The 14,865-nt window shown below is 37.3% G+C and overlaps 1 pseudogene; it reads right to left on the minus strand.

Moving 5' to 3' along the window:
* Nucleotides 1-4,124: 4,124 nt before the first annotated feature.
* The window catches only part of LOC110582526, a 21,542-nt pseudogene continuing 10,801 nt past the window's right edge, over nt 4,125-14,865 (minus strand).

Consider the following 14,865-nt stretch of genomic DNA (forward strand, 5'->3'; position numbering starts at 1 on the left):
AAAATTGATAAACTCTTAGCCAAATTTATCAAAAAGAAAAGAGAAATGACCTGATTATGTAAAATCATGAATGGAAGAGGAGAGATCCCAAACAACACCATGGAAATAAAAATAATAAGAAGAAAGTATATGAAAAATTATATGTCAACAAACTGGGCAACCTAGAAGAAATGGATAAATTCCTAGAAACATAAAAACTACCAAAAGTGAAACAGGAAGAAATAGAAAATTTGAACAAACTCATAACCAGCAAAGAAATAGAATGAGTCATCACAAATCTCCCAACAAAAAAAAAGTCCAGGGCCAGCTGGATTCCCAAGGGAATTCTACCAGGCATTTAAAGAAGAGTTTAAACCTATCCACAAACTGTTCCACAAAATAGAAATGGAAGGCAAACTTCCAAACTCATTTTACGAGACTAGCATTACTTTGATTCCAATACCAGACAAAGACTCCACTAAAAAGGAGAATTACAGGTCAACATCAATCGTGAACACAGGTGCAAAAATTCTCGATAAAACATTAGCAAATAGAATCCAACACTGCATTAAAAAAATTATTCACCATGATTAAGTGGGATTTATTCCTGGGTTGCAAGGAGTGGTTCAATATTCACAAATCAATCAACATTATACACTACATTAGTAAAAGAAAGGATAAGAACCATATGATCCTCTCAATAGATGCTGAAAAGGCATCTGTGAAAATACAGCATCTGTTGCTAATAAAAACATTCAACAAAATAAGGAAAGATGGAACATACCTCAACATCATAAAGGCCATATACAAAAGATCCACAGCTAATATCATCCTCAATGGGGAAAAACTGAGAGCTTTTCCTCTATGGTTGGGAACAGGACAGGGATGACCACTCTCACCATTGGTATTTAACATGTTACTGGAAGTCTTAGCCTCAGAAATCAGACAACAAAAAGAAAGAATAGGCATCCAAATCAGCAAGGAAGACGTCAAAGTTTCCCTATTTCTGGACGACATGATACTCTATGTGGCAAACCCAAAAGGCTCCACCTAAAAATTGTTAGAACTAACACATGAATTCAGCAAAGTTGCAAGATATAAAATCAATGTACAGAAATCTGTTGCATTTTTTACACCAATAACACAGCAGCAGAAAATGAAATCAAGGAATTGATCCAATTTACAATTGTACCAAAAAAACAATGATACCTAGGAATAAACCTAACCAATGAGATAAAAGATCTGTAATCCAAAAATTATAGAACATGTTTGAAAGGAATTGAAGAGGATACAAAGAAATGAAAAAGCATTCCATATTCATGGATTGGAAAAACAAATGTTGTTAAAATATTTGTACTATCCAAAGCAATCAGCACATTTAGTGCAATCCCTATTAGAATGCCAACAGCATTTTCACAGAGTGAGAACAAACCATCTCAAAATTTGTATGGAACCACAAAGACACCAAAGCACCAAAGGAGTCCTGATAAAGAAAAGAAAAACTGGAGACTTCAAGTCATATTACAAAGCTGTATTCATCAAGACAGTATGGTACTGCCATTAAAACAGACACATAGATCAATGGAACAGAATAGAAAACCCAGAAATGGACCCAACACTATATGTTCAAGTAATCTTTGATAAAGCAGGAAAGAATATCCAATAGAACAAAGTCACCTCAACAATGGTGTAGGGGAAACTTGATAGCAACATGCAGAAGAATGAAACTGGACCACTTTCTTACACCATACAAAATAATAAATTCAAAATAATGACAGAGCTATATGTGAGACAAGAAATCATCAAAATCCTAGAGGAGAATATAGGCAGCAACCTCTTTGACCTTGGCCACAGCAAGTTCTTGCTAGACACATCTCCAAAGGCAAGGGGAATGAAAGCAAAAATTAACTATTGGGACTTCAAGGTGAAACACTTTTGCACAGGAAAGGAAACAACAAAACTAAAAGACAACCTACAGAATGGGAAAAGATATTTGCAAATGTCTTATCAGATAAAGGGCTAATATCCAAAACTAATGTTTATAGGGGCATTATCAACAATAGTCAAACTATGGAAAGAGCCCAAATATCCATCATGATGAGTGGATAAAGAAGATGCGGTACATATATACAATGGCATATTACTTAGCCATTAAAAAGAATGATATCTTGCCATTTGCAATGCCATGGATGGAGGTAGAATGTAGTATGCTAAGTGAAATAAGTCAGAGAAAGACAAATACCATATGATTTCATTCATATGTGGAATTTAAGACAGAAAACAGATGAACATATGGGAAGTAAAACGAAAGAGAGAGGGAACCAGACCATAAGAGACTCTTAATGATGGAGAACAAGCTGAAGGTTGATGGGGAGAGGTGGGTGGGGGATAAGCTTAATGGATGATGAGTATTAAGGAGGTGACTTATTATGATATGCACTTGGTGTTATATGTAAATGATGAATCACTAAATTGTACTACTTATACCTATATTACACTATATGTTAACTAGAATTTAAATAAAAATTTGAAACAAAATCTAATGGTATCATGCAGATAGGGAATCTAAAACAAACAAACAAACAAAAAAAAACCCCACCACCACCACCAACAACAACAAAAAAACAACTCACAGAAACAGAGGGTAGAATGATGGTTGCCAGGGCTTAAGGGTTGGGGAAACAGGAGATGTAGGTCAAAAGATAGAAAATATCAGTTATAAAATTAATAATTTCTGAGTACCTAATGTACAACATGATGACCACATTTAATAATACAGTTTTTTTTAAGATTTTATTTATTCATTTATTTGAGAGAGTGAGAGAGAGAGAGAGAGAGCACACGAGAGGGGGGAGGGTCAGAGGGAGAAGCAGACTCCTTGCTGAGCAGGGAGCCTGATGCGGGACTCGATCCCAGGACTCCAGGATCATGACCTGAGCCGAAGGCAGTCGCTTAACCAACTGAGCCACCCAGGCGCCCCCAATAATACAGTTTTGTGTACTTGAAATTTGCTGGGAGTAAATGGTAAATTTTGTCAATGTGAGATGATGGATGGGTTAAATAACTTGATTTTGGTAATCATTTTACACATTTTACAATGTATATGTGTATCAAATTGTATTGTTTATTTTAAGCATATGCAACTTTATTTGGCAATTATTCCTCAATAAACCTGGAAAGATAGGAGGGAAGATGGCATCACAGTAAGGGTACTGTAGGTTCATCTCATCCTGGGTACACAACTAGATAACTATAAAATCAACCTAAATACCAGAGAAATCGACTTGAAGACTGACAGAACAAACCGCACAACTATAGGGAGAGCAGAGGACACAGTGAAGAAGGTAAGAAGTGAGACATGGTTTAGGGGAAAAAAAGAGAGAAGGTGCTACAGAGGGGAGAGAGTCATGGTCCAAGGGAAGGGTGAGACAGAGAGGAGCACACAGGGGAAAGCATAATGAAAACATTTCCCCAAAGCCATTGTCTTTGAAAATGAGATGCGCTGAATTTCATGAGTTCATGCAACCAGATAGCTGAATGCCTGGAGTTTTTTTGTTATTGTTGTTTTTAACACTTTTTAAATTTAAATTTAAATTTTATCTGTTTAATTTATTTTATTTATTTTTTATTTTTATTTTTTTAGGGTACATCTATAATTTTATTACAAAACCATTCTTTTGGCATTAGTTGGTTACAGTGATAGCAAGATACTGTGAGTGTGGCATAGCAGCTCTAATGTAACACTGCATTCCCTGCTTCCTGAACCCAAATTTTTGTTACCTTATACCCATTACATACAAGTTACCAGCGTTCATTAATGCTGCAAATCCTCACGGATATTCCCTTTAGGGAGGAGGTGATGCTAAGGGATTAGAGTAAATGATAAGTCTACAAAAGTTCCTTCATGGGAATTTCTGTTTCTTCACCCTCCCCCCAAATTACTTTGCTTTAAAAGAATCAAATTATTAGTCTGAATAGCAGCAGCACCCAAGGAGTATCACACTTAGTTCTTGTTAAAAAGCAGTACCTGTGCAATGCATGTTTTACACCACAGGCAAAGGGAATGATCGCTTTAGTTTTAAACTCCCGCATTAGAGTCTCTTAAAAAAAAATAAAAGCATTCCATCGAGTTCTTCCAGATGGTGTTATTGCTGTACATTTGTTGGTGGGTCACTCTCTGTGCTGTGTTTGCTTTGAAGGGATCTTCCAATATATCTCCAATATTCCTTTCTTACAGTGTCCTTTTCTTTAGATAGAATTTCACACAACTCTAATCCTTTATTAAGAATGTCCTCCTTGTTGGTTTTCTAGTACATCTTCATAGATCTCCACGAGAAAGGCAATTAGGTAGGGGGAACTGTGACTTGGTTGTAAACCAAGTAACTGATTTAACAGATTTGGATATTTGGAAAGACCACGATCCTATAAAATCCCTTTCAAACAGTTCCATGCACTTTCATTATGTGGTACTAGTTTGATCATTTCTAGAGTGTACTGGACTTCTCTCTCCAATATAGCACGATCATTGTAGCCAGTGGTGTTAGAAATTATGAAGCATCTTTGGTTCCAGACGGAGTTATTTCTCACATCCTCTTTAAGAAGTTGGTCTACATACTGCAGCTCTTTATCCCAAAGTTTGAATTCCTGAATAACCCATTGTCGATATTGCCAAGCATGATAATTCTTTGCATCCTGATTAAGAATATCAGCAATAAACTCAAGCTCCTGAGATGGATCTTTTAGCCATTCCACTAATACTTGCCTATGATGCCAAACTTGATAGTTTTGGGCTGTTCCTCAATTATTGCAGTGATGTAGTTCATTTCCTCATGTAGATCCTTTTGAAGTGACTTTAAGAGAACTCTGAAAATGCCACACTGTATAATTGGCTGCATTTAACTCAATAACATCTCTGGTTAGTTTAAAAACTCGTTCACTTCTTTCATCATGCTGCAGGACAGCCCGGAAATAACTATAAACATCTCTAAATTTTTCACTATAAATGATCTGGACCACTGGATTGGGGCCATCATTCTGTGGCACTGGATCTATATCAGCCCATTCTGCTCTGTCCCTATACAGGACATAGGTGGGCGAGTCCAGGCTCAAGAACCCGTCCTCCATAGGGGACGCCACCGCTTCTCGGGGCTCAGCTGCCATAGCTTCTTCCTGCTGCTGCTGGGGTGGCAGAGAGTGTGGCTGGGTTGGTGGTGGATCTGGCTGACCAGACTCGCTGCCCTGTGCAGCCTCCCCAACCCCTCAGTGGCCGCCATCTCGCCTCAGTCCACAACAGAGCTTATTTTATTTTATTTTTTTTAGAAATTTAGAAGTTTTTTTAAATTTTATTTTGTTATGTTATGTTAGTCACCATACAATACATCATTAGTTTTTGATGTAGTGATCCACGATTCACTGTTTTCGTATAACACTCAGTGCTCCATGCAGTATGTGCCTTCCTTAATACCCATCAGCGGGCTAACCCATCCCATACCCGCTTCCCCTCTAAAACCCTCAGTTTGTTTCTCAGAGTTCATAGTCTCTCGTGGTTCCTCTCTCCCTCCAATTACCCTGCTTCATTTTTCCCTTCCTTCTCCTAATGTCCTCTATGCTATTCCTTATGTTCCACAAATAAGTGAAACCTTATGATAATTGACTTTCTCTGCTTGACTTATTTCACTTAGCATAATCTCCTCCAGTCCCATCCATGTTGATGTAAAAGCTGAGTATTCATCCTTTCTGATGGCTAATATTCCATTGTATATATGGACCACATCTTCTTTATCCATTCATCTGTTGAAGGGGTCAGCAGGCTTGGCTGTGTTAAAACCCTGAGGGCATCACCCTGCTCTTAGAGAAAAGGCCCTGCAAACAACATAAAGGCAGACAGTGTGGTGACAGCAATCTGATGAATGCCTGAGACACACAAGGTGGAGATTATTCACTCTTCTAGGATCTCTTTCCTGAGAGGCACCCTTCAGAGAGATACCTCTCCATGAAGAAAGGAGCTGACTGGTGCCATGTTTCCCCCCACCCCCAGCATAAATGCAGAACCATCTGTGGGAAGCACTGCAGCACCCACACCGGATACCTAACTTGCTTATAGCAACTCACACACCCCTGTGCTCTAGTGGGACTTCCTTCTCAGTCAACATGCCTCAGTCCCAGCATGGCAGGCGCCTCCCCCCAAAACCAGCACAAACCCCTGCCCACACCACTTCTCCCAACTAGAGTGTTCTACAGGGCCTCTGTTCTTGTGAAACTATGATCAGGTCTCATTTCAGAAGCAGACCAGAGCACACTTAGTTAAAACTCACCATATTAAGGCCAGGGGTGAAACACTACCCACAGCAAGCAAGGAAGTCTCTGCACATGACAGGCATGAAGGATAGAACAGCCAAAACACAACAGCAAAACACATATGCACACACCAGAAATGTTCACCGAAGCACTAGGCCCTGGACAGTACATGGCCTCTTCTTCATAAAGCCATTACTTTCAGGATCAGGAAACATAACAGGCTTTTCTAACACAAAAAAGAAGGCAGAGACTTAGACAAAATACCCAGACAGAGGTATTCTTCCTAAATGAAAGAACAACATAAGGCCATGGCCAGAGATCTAAGCAAAAAACACATAAATAACATGCCTGATGGATAATTTAGAACAAAAATCATAAGGATACACAATGGGCTTGAGTAAAGAATACAAGACACTAGGGAGATCCTTACCACAGAGATAAAAGAGTTAAAAAAAAGAATCAATCCGAGATGAAGAGTACAATAAACAAGATTGGAAACAAGCCTGGTGCAATGAACAGCAGGCTGGAAGAAGCAGAATGAATTAGTGCCATAGAAGTAAAAATAATTGAAAATAATGACATAGAACAAAGGACAGAAACAACAATTATGCAACACAAGAAGACTTAGGGAACTCAGTGAGACCATCAAACGTAATAACATTTGTATTATAGGAGCCCCAGAAGAAGAAGAATAGAGAGAAAAGGGGGAAGAAAATGTATTTGAAGGAATAATACCTGAAAACTTCCCTACTCCTGGGAAAGAAATAGACATCCAGATCTGGGAGGCACAGAGAACTCCCATCCAGATCAACTAAAGCAGGCCAACACCAAGACATTTTGTAGTTAAATTTGCAAAATATAGTGATAAAAAAATCTTAAAGCACCCCCCCCCCAAAGCCCTTAACTTATAAGGCAAGACTCATGAGGTTAGCTGGAGATTTCTCAACAGAAACTTGACAAGCCAGAAGAGAGTCCCATTCTATACACCATTCAAAGTGCTAATGAGAAAAACATGCATCCAAGAATATTTTTCCGGCAAGAATATCACTCAAAATAGGAGAGATAAAAAGTTTCCCAGACAAACAAAACCTAAAAAACGTTAGTGACCACTAAACCAGCAATGCAATAAATATTAATATTTCTTTGGGAACTCTTTGACTAAGAAAGGGAGGACCAAACTGAAAAAGTCACGAAAGGAACAGAGAAAGTCTCCAGAAACAATGACAAAACAAGTAATAAAATGGCATTAAATTTATATATATCAATAATTGCATTGAATATAAATGTACTAAATTCTCCAATCAAAAGACATAGGGTGTTAGAATGGATAAAAAGAACAAGACCCATCTATATGCTGCCTACAAGAGACTAATTTTAGATCTAAAGACATGTGCAGATTGAATGTGAAGAGATGGAGAAACATTTATCATGCAAATGGCATCAAAGGAAAGCCCAAGTAGCAATACTTAGACAAACTAGATTTTAAACCAAAGACCATAATAGGAGATGAAGAAGGGCACTATACCATAACAAAGGGGACAATCCAACAGGAAGGTCTAATTAGTGTAACTATTTTTGCCTACAACATGAGAGCACCCAAATATAGAAAACAATTAATAATAAACATAAAGGACCTCACTGATAATAATACAATAATAGTAGGGGACTTTAATACCCCCCCTTATAGCGTGGAAAGATGATCTAAGCAGAAAATCAACAAAGAACCAATGGCTTTGAAATACACACTCTACCAGATGGTCTTAACAGTTACATTCAGAACATTTCATCTTAAAGCAGCAGAATGCACATTCTTTTAAAGTGCACATGAGACATTCTTCAGAGTAGATCACATACTAGATCACAAGATAGACCTCAATAAGTAAAAAAAAAATAATTGATATTATACTATGCATATTTTCTGACCACAACACTATCAAACTTGAAGCCAACCACAAGAAAAAATTTGGAAAGGCCACAAATACATGGAGTTTAAAAAATTTGCTACTAAATAATGAATAGGTCAACTAGGAAATGAAAGAAGAAATAAAAAAATCACAAGGAAAAAATGAAAGTGAAAACACAATGACTCCAAACCTTTAGGATGTAGCAAAAGTGGTCATAAGAGGGAAGTATATATCAATAAAGGCCTACTTCAAGAAGCAAGAAAAATTTCAAATAAACAACCTAACTTTACACCTGAAGGAGCTAGAAAAAAGAACAACAAATGAAGCCTAAAGCCAGAAAAGAGAAATAATAAAGATTAGAGCAGACATAAATGATCAGATCAATGATACCAGGAGCTGGTCTTTGAAAAAATTAATAAAATGGATAAACCTCTAGCCAGACTTATAAAAAAGAGAAAAGAAAGGACCCAAATACATATAATCATGAATGAAAGAAGAAAGATCACAATCAACACCACAGAAATACAATCAATTCTAAGAGAATATTATGAAAAATTATATGCCAACAAATTGGACAATCTGAAGAAGTGGATAAATGCCTAGAAACATATAAACTACCAAAACTGAAAGAGGAAGGAATAGAAAATTTAAACAGACTGATAATCAACAAAGAAATTAAATCAGTAATCAAAACTCCTAACAAACAAAAGTCCAGGACCAAATGGCTTCACACGTGAATTCTACCAAACATTCAAAGAAGAGTTAATACCTATTCTTCTCAAACTATTAAAAAAAAAAAAGAAATGGAAGGAAAACTTCCAAATTCATTCTATGAGGCCAGCATTACCCTGATACCAAAAACAGACAAAGACTCCACTAAAAAAGTGAACTATAGGCCATTATCCCTAATGAGCATGGATGCAAAAAAATTCTCTAGAAAATAGTAGCAAATCAAATACAACAGTATATTAAAAGAACCATTCACCACAGTCAGTGGGATTTATTCCTGGGCTGCAAGTCTGGTTCAATATTCACAAATCAATCAACATGATACACCACATTAATAAAAGAAAGGATAAGAAACATATGATCCTCTCAATAGAAGCAGAAGAAGCATTTGACAAAGAACAACATCCATTCATGATAAAAATCCTCAGCAAAGTAGGAATAGAGGAAACATACCTCAACATCATAAAGGCCACATACAAAAACCCCACAGCTAATATCATCCTCAATGGGGAAATACTGACAGGTTTTCCTCTGTGGGTAGGAACAACCATGAGACTATGGACTCCAGGAAACAAACTGAGGGTTTCAGAAGGGAGGAAGGTGGGGGATGGGGTAGCCGGGTGATGGGTATTGAGGAGGGCATGTGTTGTGATGAGCACTGGGTGTTATACACAACTAATGAATCACTGAACACTACATCAAATACTAATGATGTACTATACAGTGGCTAAATGAACATAATAAAAAATAAAATAAATGAAATAAAATAAAATGAAAGGAACAAGACAGGGATGTCCATTCTCACCACTGTTATTTTCCATAGGGTTGGAAGTCATAGCCACAGCTCTTAGACAACAGAAAGAAATAAAACATCCAAATTGGCAAGGAAGAAGTCAAACTTTCACTATTTGTAGATGACATGATACTCTATATGGAAAACCTGAAATACTCCACCCAAAAACTGCTAGTACTGACAAACAAATTCAGTAAAGTCACAGGATACAGAATCCACATGCAGAATCTGTTGCATTTCTATACACCAATAATGAAGCAGCAGAAGAAGAAACCAAGGAATTAATCCCATTTACAATTGAACAAAAACGGTAAGATACCTAGGAATAAACCTAACCAAAGAGGTAAAATATCTGTACTCTGAAAACTATAAAACACTGTTGAAACAAATTGAAGATGATACAAAGAAATGGAAAAACATTCCATGCTCATGGATTGGAAGAAAAAAATAAATTCAAAATGAATTACAGATCTAAATGTGAGACAAGAAGCCATCAAAATCCTAGAGGAAAACACAGGCAGTAACCTCTTTGATACTGGCCATAGCAACTTCTTACTAGATATGTCTCCCAAGGAAAGGAAAACAATAGAAAAAATAAACTATTGGGACTTTGTCAAGATAAAAAGCTTCTGCACAGCGAAGGAAACAATCAACAAAACTAAAAGTCAATCTATTGAATTGGAGAAGATATTTGCAAATGACTTATCTGAAGAAGGGTTAGTATCCAAAATATATAAAAACTTACAAAGCTGAATACCCAAAACCAAATAATCCAGTTAAAAATGGGCAGAAGACATGAATAGATGTTTTGCCAAAGGAGACATAAAGATGGCTAACAGACATATGACAAGATGCTCAACATCACTCTTCATCAGGGAAATCCAAATCAAAGCTACAGTGCACTATCACCTCATACCTGTCAAAATAGTTAAATCAACAACACAAGAAACAACAGGTGTTTGTGAGGATGTGGAGAAAGGGGAACCCTCTTGCACTGTTGGTGGGAATGCAAACTGGTGTGGCCCCTCTGGAATACAGTATGGACATTCCTCAAAAACTTGAAAATAGAATTACCCCATTATCCAGCAATTGCACTACTAAGTATTTCTGAAAGAATACAAAAATTCTAATTCTAAGGGATACATGCACCATGATGTTTATAGCAGCATTATCAACAATAGCCAAATTATGAAAAGAACTCAAATGTCCATCAACTGATGAATGCATAAAGAAAATATGTTATGTATGTATACATATATACATAATGGAATATTACTTAGCCATAAAAAAGAATGAAATCTTGTCATTTGCAACAACATGTATTGAGCTAGAGTGTATTTATTATGCTAAGTGAAATAAGTCCGTCAGAGAAAGGTAAATACCCTATCATTTTACTCATATGTGGAATTTAAGAAACAAAACAAATGAACATAGTGGGAGAAAAAGAGATTCAAACCAAGAAACAGACTCTCAACTATAGTAATCAAACTGATGGTTACTGGAGGAAAGGTGGGGAAGGTGGGTTAAATAGGTGATGTGTATTAAGGAGGGTACTTGTGATGAGCATCAGGTGTTTTATGTAAGTGATGAATCTCTGAATTCTACACGTGAAATTAATATTACACTGTATGTTAACTAACTGGAATTTAAATAACTTGGAGAGATAAATAAATAAAATGTGCAAATAGGGTTGATTAGTGGCTAGGTACAGTAGTCCCACCTTATCTGCAGGTGATACATTCCAAGACCCCCAGTGGATACCTGAAACCAGTTAGCTCTTAACCCTATATATATTGTTTTTTTCCTATACATAAATACCTATGATAGTTTAATTTATAAAATAGGCAAAGTAAGAGATTAATAATGATAGCTAATAGTTAAATAGAACAATTATAATAATATCCTACAATAAAAGTTTTGTGAATGTAGTCTCTTTCCCAAAATAGTACTGTATGTACCCTTCTTGTGATGATGTCAGAAGTTAAAATGCCTGTGTGATGAGATGAAGTGTGGTGAATGATGTAGGTATTGTGATGTAGTGTTAGGCTACTCTTGACCTTTTCATAATATGCTGGAGGGAGGATCATCTGCTTTAGGACTTTGGTTGACAACAGGTAACTGAAACTATGGATAGTGGAACTGTGGGTAGTTCTCACTACATGGGGAGACTATTGTAGTTCTCTAGTACTAAGATGACTGCCTGAAATTCTGCCAGTTTTACTGATCCTTGAGTTCTGTCCCTAATCAGGTAAATTCCAATTAAGGAATAGACAGCAACAGTCTCCAACAGTCTCTATTACATGAGACAGTGATGCTGCCATCCATAAACTGTTTGTAATCTCAGTTGATCCCAAGAAACTCCCCAGGTGGTCAGTCAGTCTGGAATAGAAGTGACCTCCAGCACCATCACATTTGGCAAGGAAAGGAGGACAGTGAAAGATATTTTCTCTTCTGGTGACCCTACAGATGCCCAAGTTTGGCCCTATCTTATAAGTACTATTTTCATTTCAATAAGGAGTCTTCTGTGGTGTGGCCAAGCCTACATAGTGCTGTCTTCCTGACCCAAGGCACATTGGAGAACTGGGAATAGAGAATCACAGGCTGAGGGCTTGTGAGAACTTCTATTTCCAGAAGGACACAGTATGCAGGCAGCTCTTGTCACTCTAATAATGTATACTGTAGGGCTGTGGCAAGCATGTTATCTCACCAGAGCTCCAAGTGTAACTTATGGTCATCATTATTGGTCCAGAAAATCTATGATGCATTAAAAGACATTGCTAAGGTCTCTATAGTAAAGGAATCTCTGACAGGAACTAATGGAGGTATCTGTTGTATTGCAATATAGAGAGATTCTAGAGCCACTTGTTTCTGAGCAGCTTTATTCAAATTGGGATGATTTGAAAAATAACAGCATAAATGGGTTTAAGTAAAATTTGTAATTAAGAAATATGTTGCCTCCAGAACCCAAAAATACCTAAGACATGTTGTACTTGTTTTAATATTGTGACTGCAGAGATCAACAATTATTTCTTGACAGTGTCAGCAGTGGGACATACCTCAAATGCCCAAATAAAACCCAAGTATTCTCTAGAGATGTCAGGGTCTTTCAATGTGTGTGGGGTAATGTCCCAAGTCTTTTTTGTGAGTTCCACTGTCAATATTCAGATGACTTGAGTGAATGTATCAAATTAATATTCGTAGAGGAAGATGTCATCAATGTGATGTCATACTTATGCTACTGGAGAAAGCTGGACGCTGTTAAGGTCTTGTCTGCAAAGATTTTGTTCAATGACCGTGCATCTCATGTGTAGCCAGGTAAAGACACCTGTGTGCCTTTGAAGGTGAAGACAAATTGCAGCTGAGAGCTTTTTGAAATAGGACCTGAATAGAGCACATTAGCTAAATCTATAATAGCAAAATATTTTTGAATGTTGATTGCATTGAGTCAGCAATTTTAATATAGTTTAAGTAGGCATTCATTGGCATTAAGGTTGTGGTCGTTTACTGTTAGGTGTCATTCATTTTCCATTGACATTTAACATTGGCCAAATTTGTCTATTAAAAGTGAAGACAGTAGACAATGGTGTCTTCTTTTGTAACTTTTTTAAGAGTCTTAATTCCTGTAGGCTTTGTTTTAATCCATATTGTCCTATATTAATAGGGGTCAAATTGCAGACCTTTATTTTAGTTCCTCCCCTGTACGAAGCTATTATGTGTGTGTGAGAGGGAGGTGTTAATGGATATGGAGGATTCTTCTCTACCCTACTCATTCATATGTTTCTTCCTTCAGAGTGCCAAATCAATATTGTCAGGGTTAGTGGCATCCCCCATAGTGATTGTTGTCTTATTGGGTTTAAGAACCCTGGGCTTAAATCTTTATGTAACTAATCATGTGGCTGTTCAGTGAGATATTATGGATGTTTTGCCCTATAATTCTGAGGATCAAGTTGTTTACTGGCAACAGAGGCATGAGCAATAGCCGCAAAGTCATTTCATAGAGTCCTACTAAATCATCTGTTTATAGAATTGTGGGCATCAGCATTCCTTTGATGGCTCCTCCTCACAGGAGTAACCACCTGATGTGGTCTGTATGTTACACAGGATATCATATTTCTCCTGAGCACTCTACAAAACAAGATCAATGCCTCCTTTTTTTAAAAATTTTATTATGTTATGTTAGTCACCATACATTACATCATTAGTTTTTGATGTAGTGATCCACGATCCATTGTTTTCACATAACACCCAGTGCTCCATGCACTACATGCCCTCCTTAATACCCATCACCGGGCTAACCAATCCCCCCTCCCCGCTCCCCTCTAAAACCCTGTTTGTTTCTCAGGTCCATAGTCTCTCATGGTCCATCTCTCCCTCCAATTCATCCCCCACTTTTCCCTTCCTTCTCCTAATGTCCTTCATGCTGTTCCTTATGTTCCACAAATAAGTGAAACCATATGATAATTGACTTTCTCTGCTTGACTTATTTCACTTAGCATAATCTCCTCCAGTCCCATCCATGTTGATGTAAAAGTTGGGTATTCATCCTTTCTGATGGCTGAGTAATATTCCATTGTATATATGGACCACATCTTCTTTCTCCATTCATCTGTTGAAGCGCATCTCGGCTCTTTCCACAGTTTGGCTTTTGCGGACATTGCTGCTATGAACATTGGGGTGCATATGGCCCTTCTTTTCACTACATCTTTGTCTTTGGGGTAAATATCCAGGAATGCAATTGCTGGGTCATAGGGTAGCTCTATTTTTAAATTTTTGAGGAACCTCCACACTGTTTTCCTAAGTGGCTGTACCAACTTGCATTCCCACCAACAGTGTAAGAGGGTTCCCCTTTCTTTACAACCTCTCCAACATTTGTTGTTTCTTCCCCTGTCCATTTTTGCCATTCTAACTGATGTAAGGTGGTATCTCAGTGTGGTTTTGATTTGGATTTCCCTGATGGCTAATGATGATGAACATTTTTTCATGTGTCTGTTAGCCATTTGTATGTCTTCTTCAGAGAAGTGTCTTTTCATAACTTCTGCCCACTTTTTGACTTGATTATTTGTTTTTTGGGTGTTGAGTTTGAGAAGTTCTTTATAGATCTTGGATACCAGCCCTCTATCTGTAGTGTCATTTGCAAATATCTTCTCCCATTCTGTGGGTTGC

The sequence above is a fragment of the Neomonachus schauinslandi genome, chromosome X, assembly GCF_002201575.2.
Source record: "Neomonachus schauinslandi chromosome X, ASM220157v2, whole genome shotgun sequence".
Taxonomy (NCBI): Eukaryota; Metazoa; Chordata; class Mammalia; order Carnivora; family Phocidae; genus Neomonachus; species Neomonachus schauinslandi.